Raw genomic sequence first — 12142 nt, 5'->3', positions numbered from 1 at the left:
CAGCTCACAGCAAGAGTTTGCCTGGGACTGGTAAGTATCCGAGTCTGTGTTTGTTTGCTTGCTGAGGAAGAATCCGAGCGTCTGTTTGCTGGGCGGCAGTGTGACAGCCTGAGTGAGTGTCTGATTGGCTGCTAGCCTGCAGGGGGCGGGCAGTAGCGTGTCTGTTGGTTTGCGACAGGGAAGCCTGGCTGTTTAAAAAAGCCAGAGCTTCATGAACCAGCTGAGTGGCGGAGAACCAGCTGAGCGGTGGGGACAGCAGAGCAGCTCACAGCCGGAGTTTCCCTGGGACTGGTAAGTATCCGAGTCTGTGTTTGTTTGCTTGCTGAGGAAGAATCCGAGCGTGTGTTTGCTGGGGGGGCAGTGTGAGAGCCTGAGTGAGTGTCTGATTGGCTGCTAGCCTGCAGGGGGCGGGCAGTAGGGTGTCTGTTGGTTTGCGACAGGGAAGCCTGGCTGTTTAAAAATAGCCAGAGCTTCACGAACCAGCTGAGCGGCGGAGAACCAGCTGAGCAGCGGGGACAGCAGAGCAGCTCACAGCAGGAGTTTGCCTGGGACTGGTATGTATCCGAGTCTGTGTTTGTTTGCTTGCTGAGGAAGAATCCGAGCGTGTGTTTGCTGGGCGGCAGTGTGAGAACCTGAGTGAGTGTCTGATTGGCTGCTAGCCTGCAGGGGGCGGGCAGTAGGGTGTCTGTTGGTTTGCGACAGGGAAGCCTGGCTGTTTAAAAATAGCCAGAGCTTCGCGAACCAGCTGAGCGGCGGAGAACCAGCTGAGCAGCGGGGACAGCAGAACAGCTCACAGCAGGAGTTTGCCTGGCACTGGTAAGTATCCGATTCTGGGTTTGTTTGCTTGCTGAGGAAGAATCTGAGCGTGTGTTTGCTGGGGGGGCAGTGTGAGAGCCTGAGTGAGTGTCTGATTGGCTGCTAGCCTGCAGGGGGCGGGCAGTAGCGTGTCTGTTGGTTTGCGACAGGGAAGCCTGGCTGTTTAAAAATAGCCAGAGCTTCGCGAAGCAGCTGAGCGGTGGAGAACCAGCTGAGCAGCGGGGACAGCAGAGCAGCACACAGCAGGAGTTTTCCTGGGACTGGTAAGTATCCGAGTCTGGGTTTGTTTGCTTGCTGAGGAAGTATCCGAGCGTGTGTTTGCTGGGGGGGCAGTGTGAGAGCCTGAGTGAGTGTCTGATTGGCTGCTAGCCTGCAGGGGGCGGGCAGTAGGCTGTCTATTTGTTTGCGACAGGGAAGCCTGGCTGTTTAAAAATAGCCAGAGCTTCGCGTACCAGCTGAGCGGCGGAGAACCAGCTGAGCGGTGGGGACAGCAGAGCAGCTCACAGCAGGAGTTTCCCTGGGACTGGTAAGTATCCGAGTCTGTGTTTGTTTGCTTGCTGAGGAAGAATCCGAGCGTGTGTTTGCTGGGGGGGCAGTGTGAGAGCCTGAGTGAGTGTCTGATTGGCTGCTAGCCTGCAGGGGGCGGGCAGTAGGGTGTCTGTTGGTTTGCGACAGGGAAGCCTGGCTGTTTAAAAATAGCCAGAGCTTCGCGAACAAGCTGAGCGGCGGAGAACCAGCTGAGCAGCGGGGACAGCAGAGCAGCACACAGCAGGAGTTTGCCTGGGACTGGTAAGTATCCGAGTCTGTGTTTGTTTGCTTGCTGAGGAAGAATCCGAGCGTGTGTTTGCTGGGCGGCAGTGTGAGAGCCTGAGTGAGTGTCTGATTGGCTGCTAGCCTGCAGGGGGCGGGCAGTAGGGTTTCTGTTGGTTTGCGACAGGGAAGCCTGGCTGTTTAAAAATAGCCAGAGCTTCGCGTACCAGCTGAGCGGCGGAGAACCAGCTGAGCAGCGGGGACAGCAGAGCAGCACACAGCAGGAGTTTGCCTGGGACTGGTAAGTATCCGAGTCTGTGTTTGTTGGCTTGCTGAGGTAGTATCCGAGCGTATGTTTGCTGGGGGGGTAGTGTGAGAGCCTGAGTGAGTGTCTGATTGGCTGCTAGCCTGCAGGGGGCGGGCAGTAGGGTGTCTGTTGGTTTGCGACAGGGAAGCCTGGCTGTTTAAAAATAGCCAGAGCTTCGCGTACCAGCTGAGCGGCGGAGAACCAGCTGAGCAGCGGGGACAGCAGAGCAGCACACAGCAGGAGTTTGCCTGGCACTGGTAAGTATCCGAGTCTGGGTTTGTTTGCTTGCTGAGGAAGAATCCGAGCGTGTGTTTGCTGGGGGGGCAGTGTGAGAGCCTGAGTGAGTGTCTGATTGGCTGCTAGCCTGCAGGGGGCGGGCAGTAGGGTGTCTGTTGGTTTGCGACAGGGAAGCCTGGCTGTTTAAAAATAGCCAGAGCTTCGCGAACAAGCTGAGCGGCGGAGAACCAGCTGAGCAGCGGGGACAGCAGAGCAGCACACAGCAGGAGTTTGCCTGGGACTGGTAAGTATCCGAGTCGGTGTTTGTTTGCTTGCTGAGGAAGTATCCGAGCGTGTGTTTGCTGGGGGGGCAGTGTGAGAGCCTGAGTGAGTGTCTGATTGGCTGCTAGCCTGCAGGGGGCGGGCAGTAGGCTGTCTATTTGTTTGCGACAGGGAAGCCTGGCTGTTTAAAAATAGCCAGAGCTTCGCGTACCAGCTGAGCGGCGGAGAACCAGCTGAGCAGCGGGGACAGCAGAGCAGCACACAGCAGGAGTTTGCCTGGGACTGGTAAGTATCCGAGTCTGTGTTTGTTTGCTTGCTGAGGTAGTATCCGAGCATGTGTTTGCTGGGGGGGCAGTGTGAGAGCCTGAGTGAGTGTCTGATTGGCTGCTAGCCTGCAGGGGGCGGGCAGTAGGGTGTCTTTTGGTTTGCGACAGGGAAGCCTGGCTGTTTAAAAATAGCCAGAGCTTCATGAACTAGCTGAGCAGCGGAGAACCAGCTGAGCGGCGGGGACAGCAGAGCAGCTCACAGCAGGAGTTTCCCTGGGACTGGTAAGTATCCGAGTCTTTGTTTGTTTGCTTGCTGAGGAAGAATCCGAGCGTGTGTTTGCTGGGAGGGCAGTGTGAGAGCCTGAGTGAGTGTCTGATTGGCTGCTAGCCTGCAGGGGGCGGGCAGTAGGCTGTCTGTTGGTTTGCGACAGGAAAGCCTGGCTGTTTAAAAATAGCCAGAGCTTCGCGAACCAGCTGAGCGGCGGAGAACCAGCTGAGCAGCGGGGACAGCAGAGCAGCTCACAGCAGGACTTTGCCTGGGACTGGTAAGTATCCGAGTCTGTGTTTGTTTGCTTGCTGAGGAAGAATCCGAGCGTGTGTTTGCTGGGCGGCAGTGTGAGAGCCTGAGTGAGTGTCTGATTGGCTGCTAGCCTGCAGGGGGCGGGCAGTAGGGTTTCTGTTGGTTTGCGACAGGGAAGCCTGGCTGTTTAAAAATAGCCAGAGCTTCGCGTACCAGCTGAGCGGCGGAGAACCAGCTGAGCAGCGGGGACAGCAGAGCAGCACACAGCAGGAGTTTGCCTGGGACTGGTAAGTATCCGAGTCTGTGTTTGTTGATTGCTGAGGTAGTATCCGAGCGTGTGTTTGCTGGGGGGGTAGTGTGAGAGCCTGAGTGAGTGTCTGATTGGCTGCTAGCCTGCAGGGGGCGGGCAGTAGGGTGTCTGTTGGTTTGCGACAGGGAAGCCTGGCTGTTTAAAAATAGCCAGAGCTTCGCGTACCAGCTGAGCGGCGGAGAACCAGCTGAGCAGCGGGGACAGCAGAGCAGCACACAGCAGGAGTTTGCCTGGCACTGGTAAGTATCCGAGTCTGTGTTTGTTTGCTTGCTGAGGAAGAATCCGAGCGTGTGTTTGCTGGGGGGCAGTGTGAGAGAGTGAGTGAGTGTCTGATTGGCTGCTAGCCTGCAGGAGGCGGGCAGTAGGCTGTCTATTTGTTTGCGACAGGGAAGCCTGGCTGTTTAAAAATAGCCAGAGCTTCGCGAACCAGCTGAGCGGCGGAGAACCAGCTGAGCAGCGGGGACAGCAGAGCAGCTCACAGCAGGAGTTTGCCTGGGACTGGTAAGTATCCGAGTCTGTGTTTGTTTGCTTGCTGAGGAAGAATCCGAGCGTGTGTTTGCTGGGCGGCAGTGTGACAGCCTGAGTGAGTGTCTGATTGGCTGCTAGCCTGCAGGGGGCGGGCAGTAGCGTGTCTGTTGGTTTGTGACAGGGAAGCCTGGCTGTTTAAAAATAGCCAGAGCTTCGCGAACCAGCTGAGCGGCGGAGAACCAGCTGAGTAGCGGGGACAGCAGAGCAGCACACAGCAGGAGTTTGCCTGGGACTGGTAATTATCCGAGTCTGTGTTTGTTTGCTTGCTGAGGAAGTATCCGAGCGTGTGTTTGCTGGGGGGGCAGTGTGAGAGCCTGAGTGACTGTCTGATTGGCTGCTAGCCGCAGGGAGCGGGCAGTAGGGTGTCTGTTGGTTTGCGACAGGGAAGCCTGGCTGTTTAAAAATAGCCAGAGCTTCGCGAACCAGCTGAGCGGCGGAGAACCAGCTGAGCAGCGGGGACAGCAGAGCAGCACACAGCAGGAGTTTGCCTGGGACTGGTAAGTATCCGAGTCTGTGTTTGTTTGCTTGCTGAGGAAGTATCCGAGCGTGTGTATGCTGGGGGGGCAGTGTGAGAGCCTGAGTGAGTGTCTGATTGGCTGCTAGCCTGCAGGGGGCGGGCAGTAGGCTGTCTATTTGTTTGCGACAGGGAAGCCTGGCTGTTTAAAAATAGCCAGAGCTTCGTGTACCAGCTGAGCGGCGGAGAACCAGCTGAGCAGCGGGGACAGCAGAGCAGCACACAGCAGGAGTTTGCCTGGGACTGGTAAGTATCCGAGTCTGTGTTTGTTTGCTTGCTGAGGTAGTATCCGAGCGTGTGTTTGCTGGGGGGGCAGTGTGAGAGCCTGAGTGACTGTCTGATTGGCTGCTAGCCGCAGGGAGCGGGCAGTAGGGTGTCTGTTGGTTTGCGACAGGGAAGCCTGGCTGTTTAAAAATAGCCAGAGCTTCGCGAACCAGCTGAGCGGCGGAGAACCAGCTGAGCAGCGGGGACAGCAGAGCAGCACACAGCAGGAGTTTGCCTGGGACTGGTAAGTATCCGAGTCTGTGTTTGTTTGCTTGCTGAGGAAGTATCCGAGCGTGTGTTTGCTGGGGGGGCAGTGTGAGAGCCTGAGTGAGTGTCTGATTGGCTGCTAGCCTGCAGGGGGCGGGCAGTAGCGTGTCTGTTGGTTTGCGACAGGGAAGCCTGGCTGTTTAAAAATAGCCAGAGCTTCGCGTACCAGCTGAGCGGCGGAGAACCAGCTGAGCAGCGGGGACAGCAGAGCAGCACACAGCAGGAGTTTGCCTGGGACTGGTAAGTATCCGAGTCTGGGTTTGTTTGCTTGCTGAGGAAGTATCCGAGCGTGTGTTTGCTGGGGGGGCAGTGTGAGAGCCTGAGTGAGTGTCTGATTGGCTGCTAGCCTGCAGGGGGCGGGCAGTAGGGTGTCTGTTGGTTTGCGACAGGGAAGCCTGGCTGTTTAAAAATAGCCAGAACTTCGCGAACCAGCTGAGCGGCGGAGAACCAGCTGAGCAGAGGGGACAGCAGAGCAGCTCACAGCAGGAGTTTGCTGGGACTAGTAAGTGTCCGAGTCTGGGTTTGTTTGCTTGCTGAGGAAGAATCTGAGCGTGTGTTTGCTGGGGGGGCAGTGTGAGAGCCTGAGCGAGTGTCTGATTGGCTGCTAGCCTGCAGGGGGCGGGCAGTAGCGTGTCTGTTGGTTTGCGACAGGGAAGCCTGGCTGTTTCAAAATAGCCAGAGCTTCGCGAACAAGCTGAGCGGCGGAGAACCAGCTGAGCAGCGGGGACAGCAGAGCAGCACACAGCAGGACTTTGCCTGGGACTGGTAAGTATCCGAGTCTGTGTTTGTTGGCTTGCTGAGGTAGTATCCGAGCGTGTGTTTGCTGGCGGGGTAGTGTGAGAGCCTGAGTGAGTGTCTGATTGGCTGCTAGCCTGCAGGGGGCGGGCAGTAGGGTGTCTGTTGGTTTGCGACAGGGAAGCCTGGCTGTTTAAAAATAGCAAGAGCTTCGCGTACCAGCTGAGCGGCGGAGAACCAGCTGAGCAGCGGGGACAGCAGAGCAGCACACAGCAGGAGTTTGCCTGGCACTGGTAAGTATCCGAGTCTGTGTTTGTTTGCTTGCTGAGGAAGTATCCGAGCGTGTGTTTGCTGGGGGGGCAGTGTGAGAGCCTGAGTGAGTTTCTGATTGGCTGCTAGCCTGCAGGGGGCGGGCAGTAGGGTGTCTGTTGGTTTGCGACAGGGAAGCCTGGCTGTTTAAAAATAGCCAGAGCTTCATGAACCAGCTGAGCGGCGGAGAACCAGCTGAGCGGTGGGGACAGCAGAGCAGCTCACAGCAGGAGTTTCCCTGGGACTGGTAAGTATCCGAGTCTGGGTTTGTTTGCTTGCTGAGGAAGAATCCGAGCGTGTGTTTGCTGGGGGGCAGTGTGAGAGCCTGAGTGAGTGTCTGATTGGCTGCTAGCCTGCAGGGGGCGGGCAGTAGGGTGTCTGTTGGTTTGCGACAGGGAAGCCTGGCTGTTTAAAAATAGCCAGAGCTTCGCGAACCAGCTGAGCGGCGTAGAACCAGCTGAGCAGCGGGGACAGCAGAGCAGCTCACAGCAGGAGTTTGCCTGGGTCTGGTAAGTATCCGAGTCTGGGTTTGTTTGCTTCCTGAGGAAGTATCCGAGCGTGTGTTTGCTGGGGGGGCAGTGTGAGAGCCTGAGTGACTGTCTGATTGGCTGCTAGCCTGCAGGGGGCGGGCAGTAGGGTGTTTGTTGGTTTGGGACAGGGAAGCCTGGCTGTTTAAAAATAGCCAGAGCTTCGCGAACCAGCTGAGCGGCGGAGAACCAGCTGAGCAGCGGGGACAGCAGAGCAGCACACAGCAGGAGTTTTCCTGGGACTGATAAGTATCCGAGTCTGTGTTTGTTTGCTTGCTGAGGAAGTATCCGAGCGTGTGTTTGCTGGGGGGGCAGTGTGAGAGCCTGAGTGAGTGTCTGATTGGCTGCTAGCCTGCAGGGGGCGGGCAGTAGGGTGTCTGGTTTGCGACAGGGAAGCCTGGCTGTTTAAAAAAGCCAGAGCTTCATGAACCAGCTGAGCGGCGGAGAACCAGCTGAGCGGTGGGGACAGCAGAGCAGCTCACAGCCGGAGTTTCCCTGGGACTGGTAAGTATCCGAGTCTGTGTTTGTTTGCTTGCTGAGGAAGAATCCGAGCGTGTGTTTGCTGGGAGGGCAGTGTGAGAGCCTGAGTGAGTGTCTGATTGGCTGCTAGCCTGCAGGGTGCGGGCAGTAGGCTGTCTGTTGGTTTGCGACAGGGAAGCCTGGCTGTTTAAAAATAGCCAGAGCTTCGCGTACCAGCTGAGCGGCGGAGAACCAGCTGAGCAGCGGGCACAGCAGAGCAGCACACAGCAGGAGTTTGCCTGGGACTGGTAAGTATCCGAGTCTGTGTTTGTTGGCTTGCTGAGGTAGTATCCGAGCGTGTGTTTGCTGGGGGGGTAGTGTGAGAGCCTGAGTGAGTGTCTGATTGGCTGCTAGCCTGCAGGGGGCGGGCAGTAGGGTGTCTGTTGGTTTGCGACAGGGAAGCCTGGCTGTTTAAAAATAGCCAGAGCTTCGCGTACCAGCTGAGCGGCGGAGAACCAGCTGAGCAGCGGGGACAGCAGAGCAGCACACAGCAGGAGTTTGCCTGGCACTGGTAAGTATCCGAGTCTGTGTTTGTTTGCTTGCTGAGGAAGTATCCGAGCGTGTGTTTGCTGGGGGGGCAGTGTGAGAGCCTGAGTGAGTTTCTGATTGGCTTCTAGCCTGCAGGGGGCGGGCAGTAGGGTGTCTGTTGGTTTGCGACAGGGAAGCCTGGCTGTTTAAAAATAGCCAGAGCTTCATGAACCAGCTGAGCGGCGGAGAACCAGCTGAGCGGTGGGGACAGCAGAGCAGCTCACAGCAGGAGTTTCCCTGGGACTGGTAAGTATCCGAGTCTGTGTTTGTTTGCTTGCTGAGGAAGAATCCGAGCGTGTGTTTGCTGGGGGGGCAGTGTGAGAGCCTGAGTGAGTGTCTGATTGGCTGCTAGCCTGCAGGGGGCGGGCAGTAGGGTGTCTGTTGGTTTGCAACAGGGAAGCCTGGCTGTTTAAAAATAGCCAGAGCTTCGCGAACCAGCTGAGCGGCGGAGAACCAGCTGAGCAGCGTGGACAGCAGAGCAGCTCACAGCGGGAGTTTGCCTGGGACTGGTAAGTATCCGAGTCTGGGTTTGTTTGCTTGCTGAGGAAGTATCCGAGCGTGTGTTTGCTGGAGGGCAGTGTGAGAGAGTGAGTGAGTGTCTGATTGGCTGCTAGCCTCAGGAGGCGGGCAGTAGGCTGTCTATTTGTTTGCGACAGGGAAGCCTGGCTGTTTAAAAATAGCCAGAGCTTCGCGAACCAGCTGAGCGGCGTAGAACCAGCTGAGCAGCGGGGACAGCAGAGCAGCTCACAGCAGGAGTTTGCCTGGGTCTGGTAAGTATCCGAGTCTGGGTTTGTTTGCTTGCTGAGGAAGAATCCGAGCGTGTGTTTGCTGGGGGGGCAGTGTGAGAGCCTGAGTGAGTGTCTGATTGGCTGCTTGCCTGCAGGGGGCGGGCAGTAGGGTGTCTGTTGGTTTGCGACAGGGAAGCCTGGCTGTTTAAAAATAGCCAGAGCTTCACGTACCAGCTGAGCGGCGGAGAACCAGCTGAGCAGCGGGGACAGAAGAGCAGCACACAGCAGGAGTTTGCCTGGGACTGGTAAGTATCCGAGTCTGGGTTTGTTTGCTTGCTGAGGAAGTATCCGAGCGTGTGTTTGCTGGGGGGGCAGTGTGAGAGAGTGAGTGAGTGTCTGATTGGCTGCTAGCCTGCAGGGGGCGGGCAGTAGGGTGTCTGTTGGTTTGCGACAGGGAAGCGTGGCTGTTTAAAAATAGCCAGAGCTTCGCGAACCAGCTGAGCGGCGGAGACCCAGCTGAGCAGCGGGGACAGCAGAGCAGCTCACAGCAGGAGTTTTCCTGGGTCTGGTAAGTATCCGAGTCTGGGTATGTTTGCTTGCTGAGGAAGTATCCGAGCGTGTGTTTGCTGGTGGGGCAGTGTGAGAGCCTGAGTGAGTGTCTGATTGGCTGCTAGCCTGCAGGGGGCGGGCAGTAGGGTGTTTGTTGGTTTGGGACAGGGAAGCCTGGCTGTTTAAAAATAGCCAGAGCTTCGCGAACCAGCTGAGCGGCGGAGAACCAGCTGAGCAGCGGGGACAGCAGAGCAGCTCACAGCAAGAGTTTGCCTGGGACTGGTAAGTATCCGAGTCTGTGTTTGTTTGCTTGCTGAGGAAGAATCCGAGCGTCTGTTTGCTGGGCGGCAGTGTGACAGCCTGAGTGAGTGTCTGATTGGCTGCTAGCCTGCAGGGGGCGGGCAGTAGCGTGTCTGTTGGTTTGCGACAGGGAAGCCTGGCTGTTTAAAAAAGCCAGAGCTTCATGAACCAGCTGAGTGGCGGAGAACCAGCTGAGCGGTGGGGACAGCAGAGCAGCTCACAGCCGGAGTTTCCCTGGGACTGGTAAGTATCCGAGTCTGTGTTTGTTTGCTTGCTGAGGAAGAATCCGAGCGTGTGTTTGCTGGGGGGGCAGTGTGAGAGCCTGAGTGAGTGTCTGATTGGCTGCTAGCCTGCAGGGGGCGGGCAGTAGGGTGTCTGTTGGTTTGCGACAGGGAAGCCTGGCTGTTTAAAAATAGCCAGAGCTTCACGAACCAGCTGAGCGGCGGAGAACCAGCTGAGCAGCGGGGACAGCAGAGCAGCTCACAGCAGGAGTTTGCCTGGGACTGGTATGTATCCGAGTCTGTGTTTGTTTGCTTGCTGAGGAAGAATCCGAGCGTGTGTTTGCTGGGCGGCAGTGTGAGAACCTGAGTGAGTGTCTGATTGGCTGCTAGCCTGCAGGGGGCGGGCAGTAGGGTGTCTGTTGGTTTGCGACAGGGAAGCCTGGCTGTTTAAAAATAGCCAGAGCTTCGCGAACCAGCTGAGCGGCGGAGAACCAGCTGAGCAGCGGGGACAGCAGAACAGCTCACAGCAGGAGTTTGCCTGGCACTGGTAAGTATCCGATTCTGGGTTTGTTTGCTTGCTGAGGAAGAATCTGAGCGTGTGTTTGCTGGGGGGGCAGTGTGAGAGCCTGAGTGAGTGTCTGATTGGCTGCTAGCCTGCAGGGGGCGGGCAGTAGCGTGTCTGTTGGTTTGCGACAGGGAAGCCTGGCTGTTTAAAAATAGCCAGAGCTTCGCGAAGCAGCTGAGCGGTGGAGAACCAGCTGAGCAGCGGGGACAGCAGAGCAGCACACAGCAGGAGTTTTCCTGGGACTGGTAAGTATCCGAGTCTGGGTTTGTTTGCTTGCTGAGGAAGTATCCGAGCGTGTGTTTGCTGGGGGGGCAGTGTGAGAGCCTGAGTGAGTGTCTGATTGGCTGCTAGCCTGCAGGGGGCGGGCAGTAGGCTGTCTATTTGTTTGCGACAGGGAAGCCTGGCTGTTTAAAAATAGCCAGAGCTTCGCGTACCAGCTGAGCGGCGGAGAACCAGCTGAGCGGTGGGGACAGCAGAGCAGCTCACAGCAGGAGTTTCCCTGGGACTGGTAAGTATCCGAGTCTGTGTTTGTTTGCTTGCTGAGGAAGAATCCGAGCGTGTGTTTGCTGGGGGGGCAGTGTGAGAGCCTGAGTGAGTGTCTGATTGGCTGCTAGCCTGCAGGGGGCGGGCAGTAGGGTGTCTGTTGGTTTGCGACAGGGAAGCCTGGCTGTTTAAAAATAGCCAGAGCTTCGCGAACAAGCTGAGCGGCGGAGAACCAGCTGAGCAGCGGGGACAGCAGAGCAGCACACAGCAGGAGTTTGCCTGGGACTGGTAAGTATCCGAGTCTGTGTTTGTTTGCTTGCTGAGGAAGAATCCGAGCGTGTGTTTGCTGGGCGGCAGTGTGAGAGCCTGAGTGAGTGTCTGATTGGCTGCTAGCCTGCAGGGGGCGGGCAGTAGGGTTTCTGTTGGTTTGCGACAGGGAAGCCTGGCTGTTTAAAAATAGCCAGAGCTTCGCGTACCAGCTGAGCGGCGGAGAACCAGCTGAGCAGCGGGGACAGCAGAGCAGCACACAGCAGGAGTTTGCCTGGGACTGGTAAGTATCCGAGTCTGTGTTTGTTGGCTTGCTGAGGTAGTATCCGAGCGTATGTTTGCTGGGGGGGTAGTGTGAGAGCCTGAGTGAGTGTCTGATTGGCTGCTAGCCTGCAGGGGGCGGGCAGTAGGGTGTCTGTTGGTTTGCGACAGGGAAGCCTGGCTGTTTAAAAATAGCCAGAGCTTCGCGTACCAGCTGAGCGGCGGAGAACCAGCTGAGCAGCGGGGACAGCAGAGCAGCACACAGCAGGAGTTTGCCTGGCACTGGTAAGTATCCGAGTCTGGGTTTGTTTGCTTGCTGAGGAAGAATCCGAGCGTGTGTTTGCTGGGGGGGCAGTGTGAGAGCCTGAGTGAGTGTCTGATTGGCTGCTAGCCTGCAGGGGGCGGGCAGTAGGGTGTCTGTTGGTTTGCGACAGGGAAGCCTGGCTGTTTAAAAATAGCCAGAGCTTCGCGAACAAGCTGAGCGGCGGAGAACCAGCTGAGCAGCGGGGACAGCAGAGCAGCACACAGCAGGAGTTTGCCTGGGACTGGTAAGTATCCGAGTCGGTGTTTGTTTGCTTGCTGAGGAAGTATCCGAGCGTGTGTTTGCTGGGGGGGCAGTGTGAGAGCCTGAGTGAGTGTCTGATTGGCTGCTAGCCTGCAGGGGGCGGGCAGTAGGCTGTCTATTTGTTTGCGACAGGGAAGCCTGGCTGTTTAAAAATAGCCAGAGCTTCGCGTACCAGCTGAGCGGCGGAGAACCAGCTGAGCAGCGGGGACAGCAGAGCAGCACACAGCAGGAGTTTGCCTGGGACTGGTAAGTATCCGAGTCTGTGTTTGTTTGCTTGCTGAGGTAGTATCCGAGCATGTGTTTGCTGGGGGGGCAGTGTGAGAGCCTGAGTGAGTGTCTGATTGGCTGCTAGCCTGCAGGGGGCGGGCAGTAGGGTGTCTTTTGGTTTGCGACAGGGAAGCCTGGCTGTTTAAAAATAGCCAGAGCTTCATGAACTAGCTGAGCAGCGGAGAACCAGCTGAGCGGCGGGGACAGCAGAGCAGCTCACAGCAGGAGTTTCCCTGGGACTGGTAAGTATCCGAGTCTTTGTTTGTTTGCTTGCTGAG

Source organism: Lepidochelys kempii, chromosome 26 (genome assembly GCF_965140265.1).
Source record: "Lepidochelys kempii isolate rLepKem1 chromosome 26, rLepKem1.hap2, whole genome shotgun sequence".
NCBI lineage: Eukaryota > Metazoa > Chordata > Testudines > Cheloniidae > Lepidochelys > Lepidochelys kempii.
This window is presented reverse-complemented; position numbering follows the sequence as displayed.